Source organism: Zosterops lateralis (genome assembly GCF_965231275.1).
Source record: "Zosterops lateralis genome assembly, chromosome: 3".
Taxonomy (NCBI): domain Eukaryota; kingdom Metazoa; phylum Chordata; class Aves; order Passeriformes; family Zosteropidae; genus Zosterops; species Zosterops lateralis.
In genome coordinates this window covers 34821375-34846434 of record NC_139764.1, presented here as the reverse complement: position 1 = coordinate 34846434, position 25060 = coordinate 34821375, and the positions used below count along the sequence as shown (strand labels likewise).

At 38.1% G+C, this 25060-nt stretch overlaps 1 protein-coding gene across 3 annotated transcripts in view; it reads right to left on the bottom strand.

Annotated features, from left to right (window-relative positions):
• CRIM1 (cysteine rich transmembrane BMP regulator 1) overlaps nt 1-25060 on the bottom strand; it is a 168882-nt gene that overhangs the window by 120467 nt on the left and 23355 nt on the right. The window contains exons 1-2 of one of the 3 annotated variants that reach the window (XM_083857560.1): nt 13235-13731; nt 10974-11051 (exon numbers count right to left, since the gene is read on the bottom strand). The exons of the other annotated variants lie outside the window; for them this stretch is intronic. The gene's annotated coding sequence lies outside the window, so the exon portion shown is untranslated. Of the gene's footprint in view, nt 1-10973; nt 11052-13234; nt 13732-25060 lie in introns of those variants that run through there. 3 annotated transcript variants of the gene reach the window in all.

Below are 25060 nucleotides of genomic sequence, written 5' to 3'. Positions count from 1 at the left end.
ATCACTCATCCTCTTCCTTGAAGACCTATGCTGAAGTTCACAGTTGTGTGGAAGAGAACATAAAAGCCCTTGCAAGTAGCCTTTTCATTTTTAATAAATTCATTTTCTTTTCTTCCATAGAACAAAGTCAGTTGTATTATTTTATTTTAATCAGGAAGACAGAAATACACAAGGACCAAATCTACCCAAGCAGGGCAATCCTGAACAAGCTGCCCAGGATCACATCTAGATGGCTTCTGCATATCTCTAAGGATTAAGACTTTGGTTCAACCTTTGCCAGCACTTCACTCTCACAATGAAAATGTTTCCTGATGCTCAGAGGGAACCTACTGAATTTCAGTGTGTGACCATTGCCTCTGGTTCTGTCACTGGGCACCACTGGAAAGAGCCTGGCTCTGTCTACTGTACACCACACCTTCAGCTAATAATTGTAGAGACCACTCCTGAGCGTCTTCTTCTACAAGCAGAACAGCTCCAGCTTTCTCAAACCCTTCATCATGAGAGACATGCTCCAGTCAGTAATCATCCTTGTCCTCTTTGATGGACACTCTGCTATGGGCACAGCTCTCTTATGAACCCTACGGCTGGACACAATACTCCAGGTATAGCCTCATCAGGCTTGAGTAATGGGAAAGGATCACCTCCCTTCACCTGATGGCAACATACAAATGCAGCCCAAAGATACCATCAGCCTTCTTTGCTGCAAGGGCTCAGAGCTGGCCCATGCTCATCCAGACAGCTTTGTCAAGCTGCTTACCAGCTGGGCAGCCCCCAGCATGTACTGGTGTTGTCTGGGTTTTTTTCTCTTCAGATGCAGAACTTGGTGCTCCACCTTGTTGATCCTGCCAGCCCATTTCTCTAGGCTGTTAGGGCCCTTATGGATGGCAGCACAACCTTCTGGTGTACCAGCCAGCCCACCCAGTTCTGTATCATCAACAAATTTGCCCCATCATCCAAATCATTAAGGAAGATGTTCAACAGGACTGGTTCCAGTACTCAGTCCTGGGTACGCCACTAGCTTCCAGACTCCAGATAGGCTTTGAACTGGTGACCACCACTCTGTGGACCTGGCCATCCAGCCAGTTTTTACCTTACTGTCTGCTCACCCAGGCCCTATTTAATCACCTTCTCCATGAGGATTTTATTGGAAGCAGTGCCAAAAGCCTTACTGAAGCCAAGGCAGGCAACTGTCCACTGTTCTCCTCATCTGCCAAGCCAGTTATATCATTATAGAAGGTTATTGAGCTGGGCAAGTGTGACTTCACCATGGTGAATCCGTGCTGACTGGTCCAGATGACTTTGTCTTTACTAGTGTAGACCATTACTCCTTTGCTTTACACTCCATTCAAATAAATTTGTAATCATTCATACATATGCATCCCCAAACTATTTCAATACCAAGTGGGAGAATCAGTATTATATGAACTGATTTTTGTTACACTCACATAGCATCCTACCAAAACAAACAAAAAAGCAGCTATTGTCTCCAATGAAGCCTATGAATCTTTTTAGAAAGAAACCCAGAGCTTGACTTTAAAAGTGCAAATGATAGGAAAAACACTAATTTAAAGCTTAACCAACCTTAACATTAATGATTTTTTTCCTAAGTTTTAGCTTGCAAGTTCTAGATCTTCTACATCTTCATCTGTAAAATCCATGTATGTACTCCATTCAATGGGATCTTTTCTGCTGTTACAGAATTATAATAAAAATAACCGTAACACTTCTCTTTATACACTAAACAGACTGAAGAAAGTAGAATGAACTTTTTTTTTAATTCTAAAAAAGTTACAAACACATCTAGGAACCTTTTCCTAAGAGCACAAGCTAGTTATCATTACTAAGGTTCTTGAACTGATTAAAAAAAAAAGAGCTATGCACTAAGAGCAAGTCAAAATGAAAACAAGCAGAACACATATCTAACTCCAATACCTAAGGCAAGGTTTGGCTCACTGCCATGCAAAAGCAATCTATATTTTAAAATCACCTGTATTTAAAATGTCCTGCTTAATAATCAAGTAATGAATATTCAAGTAGCATAATTATTCAGATACATTACTTATGTCCCACTGTAACCATAACCTAAGAAAAAACAGACAAGAAAGATAACAATTAAATAGCAAGGTTGAAGAACAAATGATCACTCTCACAAAAAGTGCAGCTGCCACCCTCAGATTACCAGACTGTCCCACAGTGTCATTATCCCTAGATCCTTATTAAGCTCTTGCTAAGATACCAAATACAAATCTTGACGCTGCTACATTTCCAATGCTAGCCTTCATGCTAACCAGATTTCCCGATTCTTTGCAGTTACACATTTGTTGGTATCCTGTGCTTACTTTCTATATAAGTTGAACAGAAAAAGACAGGTTTTTAAAATCTGCATAAGCCTTAATCTAATTCGAGATGCTTATCCAGGCTTAAATTATGGCAATGCCCTTTTAAAAATCAAAAAAGCATCACCACCTCAAAACACGATCAAATGCAGCCTGTCTATATTGCTAGCCACATTGATCAAGCTATTTAACTGCTATCCTTGATTACAACACCTCACAACAAATAAATATTGGTTCTTAATACATACTATAGGTAAAATAAAGTGAAAACTACTCATGAACATATGACTACAGCACAAGACTATGATGTAATATTAAAGTTGTTATCTTCCGTAATTCAAGATTCCTGACCAGTCACATCAGCTAAATGTCAATAAAAGTAAGCTTTCTACACAAACCAGCTGGTAAGTATGCACTTTGAAACAGTATGATAGATGACAGGGCAGGAGACCAGAATGGGTGACTACACCTCAAAAAAAGAACTGCAGTCCTCAGCATAGGACAGACTGGTAGGGAGTTCAGCTCATATTAAATAATCACAGGGAAAGTTCAAGGTTTGGCTGAAGATGCTAATTCCTTGTGGAAGTAAAATGTCCTTCAGAAATACAACACTTGGGAATGGGTTATTATTACAAAGCCTTAGTGAAAAATCACAGTGGAAAAAGATGAGGCTTATTTTAGATAACTGACTTTGATTTATGTCCTTTCCTTGGACTTACTATTTGTAGAAGCCTTTGGAGCTGTACCAGCATTGGAAACAGCAGCTGGCAATGGTCTTGAGCCAGATTTCCTATGATTCACCACAAAGCAACTACCCTGTGGTGAACCATAAGCTGCAGGGCTGTGGGGACACTGCAGCAACCCAAGGCACACCACAGTTGCTGTGGAATTCTGCCTGGTTCCCATATAGACACATCTGTCAGGAGAGACAAAGGATTAACCTGTCAAGTGCTCCTTAAGACAGCTATGCTCTTCCTGTTGAAGTATTGAAGTCAGGTACCAGAATGTGCAGGGTATCCCCAGGGCAGGAGCACACTTGTACTACTCAGTCCTAAGTGTGTTATTCTTCAATTAAACAAACACTCAGCATTTGGTTAAAATCCATGAAGGAGATTGCATGTTTGCTGTGTCCAGTGTGCTGAGCTCTTTCAGGTGAGATCTTATGGAAGACACCAAGTGTCCCTTTCCCTGGGGGCAGCTAACCATACCCAGGCCAGGGGAAGCTGCCACAGTCCCAGGATGAGACAGCAGACAGGCAGAGGCACAGCAAGCCCAGGATCCCAGTGCACAGGAGATCCCTCAGAAGGCACACAACAGGTGAATAAAACAGCCACAGACATGGAAAATACAGCAGAATCTTCTCAAGGCTTAAATGGGGATTTGGAAAGGCTTACCATGAATTAGAAAGCCTGTGAAAACTGCCTGGTTGGAAAGAAAAATGCTGCAAGACAGAATAGATAGCTCTGATTCTAAACCATTAATGTTAACATTTCACCAAGCAGACATGAGTTCTTGTGGTATGCAGTTTGACCTAATATTTTGTACTCTTACATAATCTATTTTTAAAGCAAAAACTTAACATTTTGGGAGACTTACTGTAAGCATGGTACAGGACAGTTCTACCTGAAGGCATCCAAACCAGAAAATCCAGTATAGCAAGTAGAAAAAGGATCTTTGCTTCTCTTTCCAAAATGTTAAAATTATTATGAGCTTAAGTTCTGATGTTACATACATCCAATTTTTTATCCAGCACCCTTGCTTTTATTACATAATCTGAAAAAAACAGCCTGAATGCTCATTTTTGTTGTAGTGTAAGGAAGGCCTGAATTTCAATGTAAAGGTGTTTTGGGGAAGAGTCAGAAAGAGTTCTATGGTTTATGGTGTGTACTGCATTTCAGTATTTTCACTGGTTATTGCATATGAGTAATCTTGCTATCAATCTCTTGGCTAAAATTATAGTTGTAATTTTAAACTGGAGGTCAGATTGGATGGTATCTGAAGGCTTAAAATACAAGAATCTGGTGTTAGAAAATGCTGTAACCTGAAAGTATGCTGAATTTTATCAACTAAAATTATGTAGGAGATGAGGCATAATTAGAACTCTACTGGAACTACTACTCCAACTATAAATGCTCCCTTTCTTTTAGAGTAATATCCAAGAAATAGGTGCCTGGGTTTCATTAATTTCTATTATTTCAGAGTTAAACCTGTTACAGGCAGCACTATAACTCTCCATATTTGTACTGCAGTGCGAGGTAAAGCCTGACATGACTTGCAACTTAACAAGAGAATCCTTAGAATGAATACTAAGCATATTCTCCATTGTGTCTTGTCTTGTCCTCTGAAAAATATTCCACTTTGTGCTGAAAATATTTCTCCTTTCATTCATAAATATCCTTCCAGAAATTTAGAAACTAAGAACTGGAGTATGATTTTAAAATGAAGTATCAATTAAAATCTTAAGAGCTCTTAAGAAACTACTGAAGTAGGAATTTATAATTAATGAGCAATGCAATTGCATGAAAAACTAAATGTTAAGGACAGAGTAAAAATAAAGTGCCAAATTTCCTTGAATGACGCAGTTCCCAGAATGTTATTTTCCTGTAAGCTACTGCTAGATCTGACTGTGTTACAGTCCAAGTCAGAAAGTTTTAAACTGCATAAAGTGTTCTTTCACATCCTAAAAATATGACTGATACACACATTGAAACATGCTTGCTTTAAAAACAGGGAGCCCTGAAATTGCAAAAACCTGCATTTACTTCTCTGTGCAGAGATTGCTCAAGAGACTGATTATAAAAAGTAGGAGATAAAGGAAATAACAACTATGATTTACCAGCCCTAAAATGCCTATTTATGAAATCTCAATATTAATAGATGCCATGTATATATATTTGGAAAGAAAAAAAAAAAAAAAAACAACAAAAAAAAAAACCAAAACAAAACCAAAAAACAAACAACTATTGAAGGAAGAAAAATTAAAACCTTGACTCTCAGCAGAGCTTCAGGGAAGATCTTTTATTCCAGGTCAAATGACCTAATTACAGTATGCCCTTTCAGCTCTATCCCAACAGACTTTCAGTTCATTAAATAATCAGTTTTTAGTCTCCCCTCTCCCTCCATAATGATTAAGTTTCTTTCTCTTTTGCCTCCCTACAAAATATAAGCAGCATAGTCAGAAACTCCTGGTTTCCCTGGACATACATAATATACTTTACCTCTTGCATAATTCAATCATGTGGAAGCATTAATACATATCCTACCATTTCCAGAACTGATTACAATACAAAAATCTACTCTTTTAACAGGACACAGTATCCCAATGTACTGATGCTCCAGCATTCAATGTTCCAGCATTTAGGATTGCCCTTCATTATACTTATGCTGCTCTCCAATACCTCTATTTCAGCTTCTGGTGCAATTGAAGTCTTGCTTTATTATATTAATAAGTCTGTGTTATGCAAGGTGTTAATTACTCAGTATTCCTGAAGAGCAAAGTGAATAATCGTCATCATCACAAAAACAAACTCACTGTTTTTGCCACCCTTCTTTCCTATCTTGCTTAACATTATATGACTCATGAGCCACCTATACAGCTCCCATCACCTACTTAATAAAGCAAGTATGAGGAATTGCTGCAGTAAATTATAGTCAACGAAAACAACGAGGAGACTACAGATCACCAAGTCAATGCAAAAAATCACAGGGAAGAAGAGCTACAAAGCACAGAATTCTTCCCTCAAGTGTACACACAATGTGTTAAATCTCCACAGGAGAAGCCTCACAAAAATGCTTTAATCTGAACTTTTTGCTGAGCAACTAAGTGGGAAGTGCTGCTCTGCCCTGCAATATTTATTAATCACATACCCAGGCACAGCACTCTCTTGCTTACCTTCATCATGTATGGCACATTTGCTGTTCAAAACAGGTATTAGAACTTTCTGAATGCTTCAATTTGCTAGGAAAGCATGAAAAGAAACTTATAGACAGCTATTGTCATTTTCTTTCATAGATTTTCACATATACTGGAATAAGGCCAATTTCCTGTCAATGCCAAAACCAATTCAATTAGGACTAAGCAAGAAACTCCCAAATGCTCATCATCTGGCCTTTTGTTTTAGTGATAAAATTTATCAAATGTTGCTTTTCTGAAGCTTTTAAACGCACTTCAGCCATGAATATTTTTCTCCATACTATGTTATCAAGGAAGACAATGTGGCACAGTATCTTGGGAGAAGAGACAGACTACAATAATGCTTTTCACCAAAATTTTAATGCTGAGTTTAGAAAAGCCTCTTTCCTTCTTGTGTACCTGAAAGATAGCTAACCCCACTGCTGCAAATATTTATTAAAATTTGCTGTCCTTGTTTTTCAAAGGTCAAGTTTTTCCTCAGTCTACAGTGTAGACCAGTTCATATATTCAGTATACAATAACCAAAGTTAACGCACAGCTTAAAGTCCAGGTACTTCCAGAGTAATTTATATAAACTCAAAATATAGTGTATGCAGAGTTGGGCTACTCAGAGACAATTGCTCAGACACACCAGGATGACACTGAGAGAGCCAAAGCTGTACTTGAAACTGGTAGTGGGGGTAAAAACCACAGGGACCTCTGAAGGCTACAATGACAGAAAAAAAAGATTAAAGGAAAGCAAGAGCAGCTACCCAATGGAAGGAAGACCTAGCAGTAAAAAAAAAAAAAAAAAAAAAAAAAAAAAAAAAAAAAAAAAAAAGAAAAAAAAGAGGCTGATTTACTCTATGTATCCAGCAAACTGGACTTGCAGAATTCCTCATATAGAAGAGTAATATAGAGCTTGTTACTGTGGAAGTTACTTCTGGGTACATGAAGTGGCTCAGAACAGCCACCACTGTTGGAATTACACCTCATCACTGCCTACACTAAAGACTGGTTTGGTGGATGAGAGGAGAGCAGTGGATGTCATTTACCTTCACTTTAATGAAGCTTTGAACATGGGTCCCTTGTAACACCTCTGCAACCAAAGGAAGGAATTGACTGGACAGGTGGAATGCAAAGTGAGTGAATAGCACAGCAGACTAGCAGCCTCAAAGCACAGTGGCTACAGCACTGATGACAGCAAGTGACTCCTTACTGGCAGTGCTGCTCTAACTGCTGGCTCCAAGTGCCTGACTGGAGCTACAAAAAAAGCAGCACACAACTCTTCAGCAAGATGCCAAGTACGAGAGTGGGCACAATTGAGTCACAAACCACAGCAAGTGCCGCTCCAGTTCAACACACACAAAACATGCTTCATGCAAGGGTGGTCAAACACCAAATCTGCCTGCCTGGAAAGCAGCCTGCAAACATCACACTTTCAAAGTGTTACTTCAGTTACATTTACTTCTCAGCTCTAAACAATTTCTGGGTTATGTGTGAGTTGTTTTGAACAAACTATTTCAGCCCAATGTACTAGGTTACAGTAGGCATTTCTTGTTTCATAGGAAGTTGGCTGCATGCTTCACCACTTAAGACTTCAGGGTTGATTTTTGTTGTGTTTACGTTTTTTGTTGGTTTTTCTTTTTTTTAAATCACACTGCAGTACTTCTCATTCCATATCACTCTACTGCTTTCTGCAACACCGTTCATCTTTAATTCTACAAAAATTTCCTAACTAACCTGTCGTCTTTTCTCCCTTACTCTAAGTAGAACACACATTTGAAACAATTTCTGGTCTTGGAGTATTTTTTTTCTCTTTAAGGTCCATGCATAATTTATAACAACCACCATTAGCTATAATCACCTATAAGTTATCAATTATTAGCCAGGTTGCTAATGGCTCCCTGTGCATGGAATGGAGTAGCAGTAACTATGGCACTTCCACATCACATCATACACTATTTTGTAGTTAATGTCTTTTTATCATCTCCATATGGGAAATTTCACACATAAGCAGAAGTTATTCATTATACTCATATATTTCCTTTGAGGAGGAAAATCAGCTGTTGCCAGAGTGGGGAAATGCCACTTTTTCAAAACGCATGGGAACAAGTGGAATGGGAAATACAAGCTGCACAGAACCCTGCAAGAATATTATGACTACAATTTTCTGAACAACTCAGAGGAGTAGGAAGAGGGAAGAAAGCGATTAAGGAGACTTCTCATGTTTTCTAAAAAAAGTGAGAAAAATAAAAAAGGACCCATCTTGCATTGAATCTGTTTGCTTCTTCTTGCAGCTGACTATCATGCCCTTTGCTCCCAATCAGAAGCAGTAAGATGGCATGGGTACTAACTAGATGTATCAAAGCAGAAATCAATGCTGTTTACAGCCAGAACTACTAATGGACATTCTCCCAGTAGCATCAGTGCAAGAGACAAACTGTTTGTGAAAGGGTCACTGTGTAACTCACAGCAAATTAAGGACTAAAGACTTATTTGCCAGCTCTTAACACACCTTTTATTTGACACGTGTAGCCAAAGTGTTTCTTTCTCCTTTAAGATGTCTGCAAATAGATGCAAGGTAAATACTTATGACTTTTAATAGCTCCAAGGAGATGCCAGTAAAGTAAGTTCTCAGAACTAATTCACTATTTTCTTTTCAGCTCCAATAACCTCACCAAAATGTAACTGTCCACTAAAATCAGCTAGAATAACTCCATTTATCTTCAGAGCCCAGCAAGCCTGGCTCTTTAGCCTCAACTGCCTTGGTTATTAGAGATACTAAAATACTAGAGCACCCTCTAATTTTTATTAAATTCACAGAGATACATAGTAGTTTCTCACATTTAGAAATTGAAGCAGAAAGAATATCTCTACTTCAAAGGGCTTAGGAGGAACCCTGCCACTTACAGAAGACTTCATATATTCTGTCTTTCTGTACTTGCTGAGCTACCAGACTACATACATATAGAGCTGAAGTTAAGAAAGTCTGATCAAGCATTAATATGTTTTTAAGACATTAATATGCTTTCAAGGCATGAAGGGTGAAAATCTATGACAGCATGGTAACATTGCCAAAAATAACTCCGTCTTGCAAAGTTGATGACAATAAAACCAAGGGAAGTATTCAATTACGAATCAACTGATTTTTTTTTAAGTAAAACCCTCTGAAGGCAATGCTTTTATGTAATTGGAGGTCAAGTAAAAGTTTGACATTTGCAAAGATTACAAGATTAGTTTATATTTACATATTTAATGAAAAGCCCAATAACAAATCAAGTGTGTCTCATCCTCTAATGTTTCCCATTCTTGTTAAAGTACTGTTGAAAGATGCAAGAGATATCAATTTTAATTTGTAACAATGCTTTATTTTATCCTGTAGAAAGAAACCATTTATCCTTGCATAGTCAAGATCCTAAGGCAAATTCATGTGACACTCATTTGTAATCCATCTGTCCTGCTGCTTTGCCCATAGCTTGTTTTTTATCATCATGCAGATTTCAGCAAATAATGGGAAAAATTACTTGCTTAAGCAGATTTCTTTATCAGCATAACTACCTTAGCAACTCTTCTCAAGGCCTTCTGAAGACTTAGGTTCTGAAAACACAAATTTATCCCAACTCATTGCTAACTCAGAAGGATGGCAGCCACTGTTCGATGATCGATCATTCCACAACCTGTTTCTGTGATTACACCTGCAAAACTATTGCAAAATTTACCTGTAAAGCACTGTAACTTTCCCTGTTTACTCTGACCAGATTTTTTACCATGTGCTATCATTGCATTCTAATACCTTATGAAACTTACCAGGCGGCCAAGGGCAATCAAGGACAATTCCTGAAACCTCTATAGTAATTTTTAGTGCCAGCTCTGGCAAAGTAATCACACTCATGCAGTTTACACTGAAAATCAACACCAAAAAAGAGCTGCAATGTTGATGCTGTACATAAAACTAGTAATTTTCATCACACAGCATCAAGAAGTTGAGAATCATTTTCAACACAAAGCATGGGGAAGTCACCAGCTTTTCAAGGCTATACTAATGGCAACACATACTGATTTTAAGTGGTACCACTCATTTTGCTCAAGTACAGATGGACAAGACAGGCAGCTGTCATTTTTCACCCTTCTCTTCCTCTAGTTACAAATACATGTGCTTTTTTACTGGGATTTACTGATACCAATATCCAAACACCGAGTAGTCCATCCTCAAGCCTATTTTACCACCACCCAGAAATCTTAAAGATTTTAAGAGTACTAGAATGAAACACATAATTCCAAACACATATCAGAGGCAACTGAATTAATGAACATACATTTGTCTACAACATCAAAATGCTATACAGATAAAGAGCAGACATAGTTTTGTAATGTCTGTATTCCTTTTGCAGGGAAACCATGCTCTTCTATTTAACAGATAATAATAGAAAATTCAACTGCAGCAAAAATTAATACACTGCCCAACATTATATTTGAGCACTTTTAATCCAGAAATATAGTGGAAATACCTGCTACTCTGAAGCCTTTCATATTGAGACTGCCCTTGGCACCCTCAAAACTTGAAACAACTATTCTTAGCTATTCTAACATTCTGAGAGATTAAGATATGTCACTAGGTAATACAGAACATTTTCTGGGAAGCCTCAGGAATGGACCTTTTCATTCAGATTCAAACATTTTTTCCAGAACAATTGCCATAAATTGGGAGTGCTTTTATGGGAGGGGGGATAAGTGTTACTTACCAGTAATCCTCTTTATTGCAGTCTTCCTCTTCCTCCAGCCTACAACAGAGTCCTTATACTAAGAGTTACGGCTCCCACCTACCAGGAAGCAAAAGAATTGTCAATCATGGTCATCAGGGAAGTACCAGACTGTGCACTTCTGTGTCAGCCACATCTCCATATCATGGAGACCTAAACTGCATGTGAAAATCATCACAACTCAGAATGCAGAACAACAAAGGAAAGTAATTGCTTATTGTAGTAGGAGGCCAGAGAGAAGCATTGGCTCATTGATATCTCTTTCTCCCCTGCCACATTTTTCTTACATAAGAATCTCTGCTGAAGAAATCAGAGAGGAAAGAAAGATTGCTATAAATAGTTACTAGAGGCCAAATGCACACTTGAGGCGTGCATCCAAACCTGTGCAATGTAAACACTAGGGGAACTGTTGAAGCTTAATGAGGTGTAGCAAGTTACACAGGAGTAGGTTTATTGCTACTACAGACACTTACTGGTTTTGCTATGGCAAGACCATGTGCTCTTAGGCAACAAAACTTCAACTGTCTGCAGTATTTAGCTGCATTGGCTACTGTCCTTTGAAGGCCAAGGATATGAAAGGACTTACGCTTTTCTACTAATGCAATCTTCTCTAGCCTCCAGAGAATGATCACACAAAGATTACATGCATCACCTCTATATTAAACTATTCTGTCTGTACACGTGTATAAGTAAATTCTTTGACTGCATTGTAGACACAGAGATTTTTAAAAAGGGCCTGGACAAGCACGTTATATTTACCTATTCCTTTTGTTGGAATTTAGGAAAGTTTCTGCAAAATTGATCTAATCTTTGTACAGAGGGGGAAAGAATTATCAATTCTCAGAAGTCTTTGAAGAGGAGGAATATAAAATGTATTGACTAGCGCAAAAGATTGTTTTTAGGAACTGTGTGAGCTAATTTAAGACAATTAACCTGTCTAAAATGAGGACACATGACAAAGTTGTCATAAGATTTCATGCTTCTAACATGCTTTTTACAAGTATTACAACTGTTTTATCAAAAAAGGTGGCTTTTATTTTAAAGTAAAAGTGACAGGCATCTCAGTTGCCAAAGTTATTTGCATTATCACATTTGAAACTCAATCTTTGTGGAACTTAGAGGTATAAAATCTTAGCTACAGACAAGAGGTTGATGTGATGACACATAAGATGATTAGAGAAAACAAGAATGAGATCATCTTTCTATCTGAGGTTCACCTTCCCCTGATGTTAACTTCCTTTACAAGAAAGTTTTCTAAATAAAGTTTTTGAAATTCCATTATTTAGGAGCTGAGAATCAAAAATAACCCACTGATTCCACAAATTATATAAAGTTTTCAAGGACAGTCACATTTTACTATCACTTACAGAAAACACTCTATAACTCAAAAGCCTCAAAAAAATAGCTTTTTCTATATTAGCTCTGTCCATCATATTACATGTAGTTGTAAGCATCCTTGAACTGTAGCTCCCTAGGAAAGAGGGGTGAAATGAGAATGATAGTAAATAAGAAAAATTGTCATTATTTGATAAAATAAAACCACGGAAAACATCCTGTGTGTCAAATAAAGACAACACATCAATGAAGTCACATCTGTTAGAATTATTGACTTGAGATACCTGTCAAGATTACTTCACTTAAGGTAAGCATGGCTCACACAACACCCCAACACCAAGGTGAAAAAGTTGAAGGAATAGAGTCTCTTCTTTACAGACTGCCAAGGAATATTCCTGGAGGGATACTCACAGGGATAGCTCAAAATGTTAGCTGGAGGAGCAGGCCCATGGGAATTTCATGTGGTTTAGTAAGAGCAAGGGGCTGCACCTGGGTTGGGGCACCCCTGGTGTCAACACAGGCTGGAAGTGAATGTAGTGACAGGACAAGGGGCAATGGCTTTAAATTGAGAGCAGGTTTAGATTAGATATTAAAAAGAAACTCTTTACAGTGAGAGTGGTGAGACATTTGAACAGGGTGCCCAGGGAAGTTGAGGATGTACCATCCCTGGAAGTGTTCAGTGCCAGGGTGGATGGCAGAAGGAGTTCCTGCTCAGAGCAGGGGTGTGGAATTAGATGATCTTTAAGATCCTTTCCAACCCAAACCATTTGATGAATCTCTGATTCTATGGAAAGGTCATAGTTTTATTTCTCCAGAAAAAGAGAGTTGGATGTTTACATTTGGGCCTCTGTATTTTTCAGACAGTGCTTAAAAAAACCACTCAATCAAAATTATGGTAAAACATTTACCAGCAAAATACAAGCAGGAAAACAACAGCAAAGGAAAGTCTGGAGTTATAATAAATGGGGAATGAAACAAGCATTAAGCTTGCGTATGAACAGAAGGAAAATAGAAGTGTACCCAATCTTCCTGCCATGCAAACAAATGCAACACCTCTATGAAAATTAAGAATATTTGCATATGGAATTAGCCAGGATAACTGAAGAGGAGCTAAAGATTCCCAGTTTGAAGTCAGAAGCTGAATAGCTCCAAAATTTTAAAGCTTAATACATGTCTCTTTAAGCATGAAGACCAGCAGGTTTAAAATAAAAAATAATATTAAAAAAAAAAAAAAAAAAAAAAAAAACCAAAAAAAAAAAAAAAACCACAACCACACCCCAGGGCACTGAAGGTTTAACCCATACTATGCAATCAAAAATCTTGACCCAGCAGGTACTCTACAATGAAGTGCTCAAAACACCTTCAAACACCTAACCAACGCTTTTAACGTTGCTTTAAGTGCTACTCCCACTCACTGCCCATGAATATAAAATTAATTACAGTAACAGAAGGATGTTCTTCAAACAGATCCATTGACCTAGAAAAACAAGCTTGTAAGTGGGCAGTACTGTAGTTCTTCACTCTGACAGACTGTACCTTGCCACTACTCAGTATCTATCTTATCAAATGCTCTCTGAACATATTTGTAAACCACCAGGCTGCCAAAAGCCCTTCAACAGGTATTTAACACTACAATGACTTTCCAGGATGGCAGTATCACTTCTGTTAGCTGTCATGTTTCTGTCAAAATCAAAAGCAAAGAGAGCCCTTAAATTCCAAATCCACAGCTGACCTTTCTGCCCCAGAGAATTAATACTCTTCACTTTGCTCAGCTGTATCTTCTGTACTTTTCCCTGTCAGTGATTCATCATCCAGTGAGACAACTTTGCTTAAGAGTGACACTCTTCCACCTGCAGTGACAGGTGTTCTTCTCAACTGCTCTCAAGCAGTTCAAGCATCTTGCAGCCTTCTCAAGCCTGTCTTATCCTCACATAGCTACAGAGCTGGGCTTTTATTTAGTTATTGCCTTCTTCACCCTTTTCCTCTTCTCAAAACTGCACATAGCTTAAACACACTCAGTTATCTTCCTCAGTAATGTTATTAACACCTCTTTTGTTACTTCCATTCCTAGACTTTCCTGTGCACCACACCAGCTACCATCACACCTCAGCCTTTCTTCTTTGATACCCACACAGACCTTAAGCTGTCAACTTTATAATCTATTTAGTCTCTCTCTTCTGTTTTTATATCTAAATCATCCAGTTCTTGGTCACACCACTGCCTGTTTTTCTTTAGTCAAAGTTCCCATCAACAGGCATTTCTTACTCTATTCCATTTCAGTTTTCAGTTCTTTGGCAGGTTAACAGAATTCACGTACACACACTGATGCTTGTCTGGTATCACTTCACATCTTGAAGACAGGCATCTCAGGACAAATGCAGCTTGTAAGAGAGCTTTTGTGAGGCAGCATCAGTCTCTCAATATTCAAATAGATGGCTTTAAGTTTTCTGTCCCTTGAATTTTTCTGTCTCATAGCTAAAATTAACTTTGAGTGATGGAAGTCCCTTAGGGCCTTAAGCTCCAAAATACTACCTAGAGACAGCATGGCATTTACTTCAGTCCTTACTGCAGTTAACAGATGTTTCTATGAATGTTTAATAAAAAAATTGTCACAGAAAGCCTGTTTGCTTCTCAAGGTTCACTATTAACTACGCCAGTAATTATAATATGGAAAAGCTTTACCAGGAATGACAGCACCAGAAAACCAAAATGCTATTGAGAGTTTTCAACAGCTGTGCAGCAGAGAGGACAACTAGTATTTCAGAAAGTGTTTTTGCTTTTGTTAATGTAAGCAAAGTTTGTAAGACAAGCAAGCAGAGATTTGCTTAAAATACAATCTCTCAAGCCATTAAGAACCATGCTTGACAACAATGAATGGAAACAAGGATTCCAGCCTATACTGATGGAAAGCCTGCTACATGCTGCTCCTCCCAAAAAAGGAAAGAAAAAATTAAAGTGCACAAAAGTTCTAGGTCTCACTGGCATAAAATCATTTATGGTCTGAGCATAACATCTGTAAAAATTTTCAGTCAATGACAAACATCTAACATCTGAAGCTATTCAGAACTATGCATGTGAAGGTGTCTGGAGTTGACAGAATTGACTAATGAAAAAGTGTATTTGAAACTTTGCAGAGGTAGGGGTAAGGAGTGTAGGGAGAATTAATTCAGAGCAAAGAAAACCCAAAGCACCTGAAAATGCCTGTGTAAATTTTTCCAGGAAGTTACCATAATGAAAGGTTCTCTAAAAAGTTACGAGAATCTATTTTATTATTGAAGGCTTCTCTTGGGCTTACAAAACAAAAACCCAACCCAAACCAAAAGTTTAATGTAGAACAGCAGTAATGTATAAAGCAAACACAAAGAGAATAGAAATTAAGGATTGATAATAATGGTCAAATTTAAAATTTCCACTTCCAGCGATATCAAGAACACAAATCATGCTACATAAGCCATGTTAATATTACCTTGCCTTAAAATGACAGCATGGATCAGCTAATCAGTGACAAGAAATGACAGGGTGCTCACTGTGTCCCAACTGCAAATTCCAACTAAATCTAGAAATCTGAGTTTGCATTTGCAGTAAGCTAAGCATGTGGACAAGAGCAGTTACAATTTAATGAGCTGACATTCACCTAGATATTATCAGATCACATATCCCCCACATCTTGGAGAGACAAAGTAAATCTGATTACAGAAGGTTCAAAATGGTTTGAGTGTAACAAGCACTCAACATAGTTAGCAAATAAGCAGCACGACTTTAAATGCAGATCCAAGACACTTTCATACATGCTTCCATGGATACTGCAGGAAGGAATTTCCCCCTCCACCAAAAAAAGTAGTGCTTTAATTATGTGGATAAGCAGAGTTGCTGCTGAGAAATATTCTTCCTGTGAAAGGAACAGGAGAATATACTGTAAGGAAGAAAGCCAGTCAAGACAGGTAGCAGCCTAGGGAAAGCAACATCTTATATTGTCTGAAAGAAATGGACAACTCTAGATCAAAGATGAGAGAAGAAATATATTAGACAGATGATTAACTTAGCATCATTCAACTTGAAAAGCAAGCATACATTTTCATCTAAACAGTAGTCCTGTTACAGGACTGCTAAAATTAAAAGACCATAGACAATGTTTTTCCAGTTCATTTAGTACACTTACCAGCACTTGCTGTATAGACAATTTCATTGATGAGTCAGTTGTACTTCCTCTCTAAAGTGCTTTGAGGGGAGCTCAAGTGCATCCTCTTCCTCAATCTTTGAAGTGTTTACCTGTACCACCAGCTTTGAAAGTAAAAGGCAACAGGCAGGCAATGCAGAGACAGGAATGAGGCTGAGTACAATTGTATATTACTCCAAAAATATTTTGGTGTTGCTTTTGAAATCTTACAGGGACAGACTGTCCTTTTATTTTTTAACTGAGACTTTAGATACTATTTAAAAGACACTTTTTAAAATTAACATTTTAAAATTCAGTCAGCAATATATCAGTTGACAAGAATATGAGAACAAATAATCTGAAATCATATACATTATATACACAAATACATAAAGCAAACAGGATTTTTTTCAGTGAATAAAATCATAGGTGTGTTATCACAGAAAACAATTAGAAAACTCCCAATATTAAATAAAACAGCATCAACAGTGGGAACTAAGAACTACTGGGAGGACATTGTAATAGGAATGTTATGAATGTGGAATTACAAAAAATAAACTGTATAAACATGGCAGAGTAAAAAGAATTCCAACAGCGGTGGAAATACTACAGGTGAAGACTACAACTGGCAAAGGTTTATCCACACAGTGGGGAGTGAACAGAAGAGGGGAACTAACAAAGAGAGAAATTTTGAGATTTATTTAATATCCAGATTAAATATTTTATATTTCAAAAGTGATTAGAAAAGCTAAAGGACTCCGCAGTCTGTCACAACTATAAAATTAATAAAGTTATCTCCAAACTCCATAAATAAATAAATCTTAAGAAAGAAATGTTTCACAAGAATTAAAAAGAACTAGCAAGGAGTCAGTATTGAGTACTTCCATTTATGTTACTCCTCTTCACGTTGAAAGGACAAGCATGTTGTGAAAGCATGAGAATGAGGTTATGTCTGAGCTGAAGACTGCAACTAAGCAATTTCCACCACACTTAAATGTTAGGAATCTCTCCAAGCACTAATGCTTTCATGGTATTTCTTTCGTGTCTGCTGACCTAGGAAAAGTAACCTGCTTCTTATATAACTTGGAACTTTAGGAAAATAAAAAAAATCGACTTTTTTTATCAAATCTAACTGGGACACAGGCAGGCTGCATAGTACTAGAGAATCTAAACATGATTATGCAAGAGCAAAATACTGAAAATTAAGGCAGTTTAGATTTTAGCTCTTCTTTATAGGGAAGACATTGAAAGGAAAAGACAGTGGTTGTCACTTCTACCTTATCCAAATATTGGGCTTTTTTTCATTTTGGGATGTTTCAGGATTTTTTGTTGTTTTGGCAATGTTTTTGGTTAAATTTAATTTTTAAAATTTTCATTAATAACATCTAAAAACACACTTTAGATTTTTTTTGTCCTTGACCATGAAAGTATAGAAATGAAAGTATTGTAAACAGCGATAAAAACTTATCCTGTACTTCCACATAAAATTAGCAAGGAGCATTTGTAGCATAATATTGAAGTGGGAACATTTCATAGTTTCTGGGGAATACAGGACAGAATAAGGCAGATGTCTTGACTAGAAGAGAAAGGATTTTTTTTACCAGAACAATGAACTTCTCCCTAAAATTTTCATCCTGTAATGTTTTCATAATGTAAGAATATAAAGCTCCCTCAACTAGCTGAGAAAAAGTCAACAAATGTTAGCATGTAAAAAAGAAAGTGACTACAGTTAGAAAACCTAAAATCAATGACAAAAATAGAAAAGAGTCGGTTACTGTTTGTTGACTGAACAAGAGGAAGTTTCCATGTCAAGCTACCTACAATGTAGCATGGATAACAGCTCATATTTGCTACATCAGAAAATTCAGTATGAAAACTACAGTGCACCAGTACTATAATGTCAGTGAATGTTCGCTCATGATTCAGCACCTGTTTTCCAAGCAAAAAAAATAGAAATATGGCAAGACAAATTCAGTATCCTCTGCAGAGATGCTTCAAATGGATCTGAAACCGAATATCTCTCATTATTGTCTAGAAAGCAAGTCGGGAACAGTTCTTAACATTTATCCCTCTTCCCCAGTTTTTTAATTCTTCCATCACTTTTTTCTTCATGCTCTTTCCTCTGTTTAACTGCTTTTTCAAATTCTATAGAACCAAAAACTGAAATGCATTTGAATTCCTATGTGGTCAAGACCTGAGGTGGGGGCAGGTGAGTTGATTCAGACAATGATCATCATTCCTTGCACTGCTGCACAATATTCACTGTGGAACAGTAAGACTTGTAAATATCCAGACATTCTCTTATGCCACAGAGGGTGGAAGTCTCAATCACGTCCCTACTTTTGGGCAAAACCACAATCCATTGATGAACTTCTAAACAAGAGAGAGAAAGTTGTATGACCTAACTCTACCTGAGAGACACAAATGTTTTCCACAAACATCTGTGAACTAAACATTCCTTTTGTTAAATCTTAACGAGGTAGTGAAGGCAATAACCACTTTTTGCACTTGAAAGAAGATAATTCTACCATAATTTTCAGGAAAGGAGGTCAGCACCTTCACACACACACACACACACACACAAGGAGAGTGCCTCCAAACATTTGGAAGGCATGGCTCTTGCTCAGCTCATTTGTTTCTGCACAGTTCTTTGGATCAGCTGCAACCCCACCACTGCAGAGTGAGATGAGCAAGAACATCCTTCAATAGTTTCTGCAGATGCTTGGTGCCAGCAACTGCAGCCTGGAATTTGTCTCCCACCCTGTCCAAACAGGACTACACAAGGAAGAGCCACAGAACTGCTCTTGAGCACTTTGTGATCCCCCTGGATCCGGCAGAACTTTGTCAGACTCAAAAAGTCACACTGAGAAACACAAGAGCTATACTCCAGGTTATGGTATTTGGCACATGCAGCATTAGTAATAAAGGGCTAAATACAGAGCACTGACTCTTCCAATTGCCTCCCCAAAATTAACTGAAAGTGATGCTGGGTTTGATGGGGTGGTTTTATTCCAAAGAAAATTCCCTTTTAAGGGACTTACCTTTTCCAGTGCCAACGAATCCACAGGCTCAAGACTGATGGAAGCCAGGGACTGCAGAGCTGATAGACTTAATCCACCTGCTAAAAAGGATCATGCTGGAGCTGGTAAGAACCACTGGCTGCACAGTCCAAATCTAATTCACTTAACACAGTGTGACATCTCTAGAGAGCCTTACTGCCCAGCTTCTTGGCCAGGCAGAGGCACAGAAGCTCTTTGAAGCCAACAGCCCTGGGTCACTGAGGTCCCTAAGGGACACAACACACACCAGATTGATGCATCACTCCCCAGACACACCCCGGTAAATTCGCAGAAAAATAATACACCACATCAAGCTACACTAGAGAATTAAAATATTTGCATCCCAGTTAGCAATTACATCTACCATGAAATGAAAAAAGACTCGCAAGGGTGAAATTAAATTTCTTCACACAGAAGTCAGCAGAAAATTCATTTGAACCACAGCCACGATCTGGACATTCAAACAAGCATTGTCAGTCTTCTGTGCATCTTGTTTTAAGAAGGACTAAAAGGACCATCATTATCATTTCAGGAATTTCTAAATAAAGCTCACTGCAGTCATACAGCCTCAGTACAACCCTATATACATCAGGACAAAAGAGTGTTTTGAAGCCAAGCCTCTTTTCAAGAGTGTCACCCAACCTCATGGGCAGATATCACACACTGTTTCACACATTTCAAAACAAGGCTGATGAGTTACACAAGGTATTTTCTCCCACAGTGGATTTCCAGTTCTTCTCTTTCTAAACAAAAACCCATCAAGACCCCATGCAAGACCTCTATCACAAAGGGGAACAACTCTGCAGTGTTAGTCACTGCCTCATGAACAGGACAGAAATACACCATTATCTCTAACAGTGCTGTTCTTAATGCATACTCCACAGCTATCTTTGCAATTTTAGTATTTTCAGTGTCTCCACATGCCTGCTACATTTCCCTTCAGTAACCCCCTTCACCAACACTGAACTCATCAGCATCTCACATCTGCCAAGGCTGCTTTAAGGAGTTTATTTTCTCTCCACCTCACTGCAATAGCTTCAACAGGAATCACCACCACTCCCAAATAGTCAACGAAATTGGGATGTTGCATCCAGACAACACTGCCCAGTACAAACTTGCTTTCATCATCACTTTAGTAGGCTAGGTTTATACTGTCTCAAATGGCGATAGCAAGATTCACCAGGCATTACAGAAATCTTGTGTGTTGGAGCTCCAAGTTGCAACTATCCAACCATTAACTATTTTCAACACATGCCAGGAAAATACCAAGTCAACAAATTTCCTGGGAGGAAGACTGCTTTCTATGCACAATTTTTAAAGCTCTACTTACAAGTAGGAAAAATAAAACATAATGTAATTTATAACAACCAACCTCAAACTTTGAGGAAATACCATCTTTCCTACTGTATTACGTAGGAAAACAATAACTTAAGCATAACTTGGAACTGAAAGCATATTATGCATAAATACCCCAGGCTGTTACACCACAAATAAAGCCTGTTGAATGATATCCATGGTATTGGTTTGCAAGTGGAAATTAGACAGAGCTAATAACTTGAACAGGATACAAAAGGGAAACTACACACAATTCTGAACATGAAGATGCTTCAGGCATTTCTGTCAGCGTAGTGTATTTTTTAAAATATACATAAATTAAAAGCAGATGACTTTTTTGGTATTTGGAGTTGTTATTTCAATTTACCTTTCTGTGATAAAGAGACTGAGATCCAAAGTAGCACTTTCCTGAAAACTACTCTACTTTTGGCTGAATTTCTTTCCTTTACAGTACTGTAAAGTCATAAATTAGCTAATTTTTACTCAACAAATGAAGTAAACTGTTATCCCTTCATATTTCTTTATAGGTGGTTAGAAACATCTGAATAAAACTACCCTTATGTAGCACAGCTTCAACTGTATACAAAATGCCGAGTAGGTATCACAATGTGTTAATTCTAATTAACAGATTAATTAGAGATTAAAGCTTGATTCTAATAGCTTTTGAAAACCCTAATCACATTGCTTTGAAATCTGACACTTTAGTCTTAATACTCCAAAGCAAAATATCTACATGATGTTCCTCAAATCCAGGGCCAAAAGAAACAGACCCAAACTGCTTCTAGATTCATCAATCAGTATTTATCAGATTCATTACCAAGCATGCACTCAGATGTCCTCATTAAAAGAGATGGCATATTTATGAGTAGATCACAAGGACATGGATGTCTCCTGCCTTAGCAGCACTGTACCCCCTGATACAAGATAAGGGCTGTATCCCAGTTAATACAACATGGATTTGTACACAATACATCATTGCAGAATTTATCCTGTCCCCACCACCCACAACTACATAGCCCTCTACTAGTAAATAGAGGCAGGCAATCACCCTATTCTTGGACTCTTTTCAGCCACCATCCCAGCTGCTCTATAAGTCAAAACAGCAATAAAAGAAAGCCAAAATGATTTCCCACAATGAATGGATGACAAGCACATTGCAATCAAAGACAAGCACTAAGAGGAGCCTTATTGAAAAGAATCATTAACAGGTATACTTCAACACACATTTGTTTCCCAACTACTCATCTACAAGGGTCTCACCAACAGAAATTAGTCACTCCAAAACAATAAGGTTCCCACACTTGAAAATCACACCTTCTACCACAGGTTAAACCATTCACCATCTCCATGTTCCTGCCACTGTATTCTTTACAAAGCATTCCTCTTAAATGCCATTGTCATGTTTTCATTTCTCATCTATTAACAACAGGATCAAGAAAAATGGAAAGAGTTGTGTTGACATCTAAGTGCAACTAAATGCAAGGAACTGCTTTGAGTAGCAGGCTTTTCAGAAGGGGTAGCAGTCTGAACAAGTAAGAATAAGAGTGTGTTGCAAGCCCTCCACGTTTCCCACAACAGCAGCCAACAGGAGCCCAATTAGGATAGCATGTAAACATCCCTACTGATGTCTATTCTCATTACATGATAGCTGAACAGTATTTTCATTCAGAAGTTTCATACTCATATGAAGAATTAAGGCACAAAAAGAAATCCACAAAATAGATGCAGGGGTTCTGCCACCTAGTGGCATCTAGAGCCTCAAATCACTGTATCTACCATATTATTATTGCTTTTCTTTTTTTATGGGAAGCATTTAACAGCAGAGAACAGAATAGAGAACGCATAGTTTCACTAGCACTGAAATTACTAAGCCTGGCTCCCTGCGGCTTCGTTTCAGAAAAGCATTCTGCAGCACTCAAGATGATGAGAGTTTCAATTGAAGCTTTTCTAGTTGTTCAAACAGTAATAGTGTACCTCTCTTCATCAGTCCTCCAGCTCCCACAGGTTCTCTGGTGCCTCATGCTGAAACTGGGTTTCCTCTTGTATAGTCTCATAGTCACCTGCCCGTATTCAGTACTTGCAGAATGGTAATATCTTTGAATATTCATTGAAATTGTTTAAATATAATAAATCTCAAAAGTAATCATGAGCAGGAAACAGGGAAAAGCAGAGACAGAGAGACAAAAGCAGCAGAATGATAAAGGCCTCATTTCTTCACAACACCATCTGAATTGCAATTTGTCAATAAAATCTTTGTTGGCCTCAATAGCTTAAGGGATTCCCCTCCCCAGGTCACAGCATGGACACAGAGCATGGGAGAAGGGACACAGAGGAGCATAGAGAAATGAACTCCTTAAGGCAAGAGGCAGCAGAAACCCCCCTTTTCACCAGGCCATAAACTCAAAAGCCCCCTTTTCCACTTGGGATTCAAAGCCAGAAACATTTTAATGCCTAAACTAGGTCAGTCTTTGTTTACACAAAACACAGATGAGAAAGGAAGTATCAATTCATTCAACTTAGTCCGGATGGGTCAAAAACACCAGACTACAAGGCACAGAGCAGCTTGCTGGTTTTTTTATTTATTTATAAGAAAATGAATCTTTTCAAAGGCACATTCAGAGAACACATCTCATACAGATGTAGCCAGGCAACAAGCAATTACTTTAATTTAGGACAGATACGCTTCTTCTATGGGAAAATTGACAAAACTTAAAGTCATGTCACTCTCTTAATAGGCTATACCTCACAGCTACTTTAGGTTTCAGCTCCCATTTGCCAACTTTCATAACCCTGGAACACCAGGAGGACTTCTGGTCTGTATCTACTACACATACCTTAGTAAATAATACACAGGTTGAGGTATTTTAACTTCAGTCCAGAAAAAAACCTAACTAACGCATCCCAAAGAACAACAAAAGCCCTCACTAAGCAGAGGAAAACAAGCCATCATGCTACAAAACAGAAAGGATAAAAACCCCCAAAACACAAGCAAAATAACAAACATGATACAGTTGTCTTATCTTTTGGACAAGTTTCCTTTGCCTTCTCAAGTTTTTCCTCCAACTCCATAGCAACCCTTGCACTCCCCATAAAGGTTCCTTAACTATATGCAGCCTATGACAATTTTGCTTTTAAGAGGTGGGGAAGAAGAGGGAGGAGAAAAACAATAAAAAAAGGGGAAGATCTGCCACAAGGGGTTCACAGGTGAGCTGCCTATCCTGAAGACCTAAGCAATGATTCACAGATTTCCACTGGGCTTTTAGGAGAAAATAAGATTTCAGTAAGTTTTATTTCTTGCTCCATATTCCACAGATTTGAATTTCAGTTATGTAAAATACGAAGCAAGTAAGAACTACCATAGTGATGGGAAGAGGTGCACGAGTGACTTGATGTGAAACCGTTTGATCTCAGTGATGAGTTTTGTGGACTGCAGCTGTAAAAACAGACTAGATTTCTGCTAGAAAACAAAGCACTCTTTCCCTTGTCAATGATCTCGTAGTTTTTACAGCAATAGGATTGAGAAGAGAAACATGGATTATTGGAATAAGTGCACTGGCAAATCAATGCTTCACAAATGCAGGACTCTGAGTAAATTCAATGTTAGACACTTCTGTCTACAACCTCCTGAACCAAACAAATGGTGGCTTACAGAAAGTGTGGGGCTTTCTTACCATGAGCACTCATGCTCTGGGGTCTGCATGGAGGACAGCTACTCACATTATTGGAATGTTAGAGTGCCATTCAAAAGAAGTTTGAATGTGCTATTGTGAAGTTTCAGCTTTACCTCAGTTTTCAAGTTTCACTTAATCTCATTTCACATTAGTACTGAACAGATCTGCTGAAACTCCTCTGCAGTGTAAGGAACCTGCAGAACACAGCAGTAAAGCACAGTTCCCTATACAGGACAATCCACATAAGGGATTGTTAAGTAGGTTAGCCAGAGTCCTTGTTTAACCTCATTTCAATAAACAGCTTGCTCAGACAATGGCAAAGGAGAGAGTAAACCGTTTTTGGTAGTACCAATGTGTACCATCCCTTTATATGATGTTAGCTCCTGTAGACCTGGTTTAGAAATCCCAGTAATACTCCACAGAGTTTTGAATAAGACTAAGCAAGCACATACCTAGAAAACAAAAAATCTTGCTAAAGCTAGAATAACTTTATGCAGTAATGACAAGTTCTAA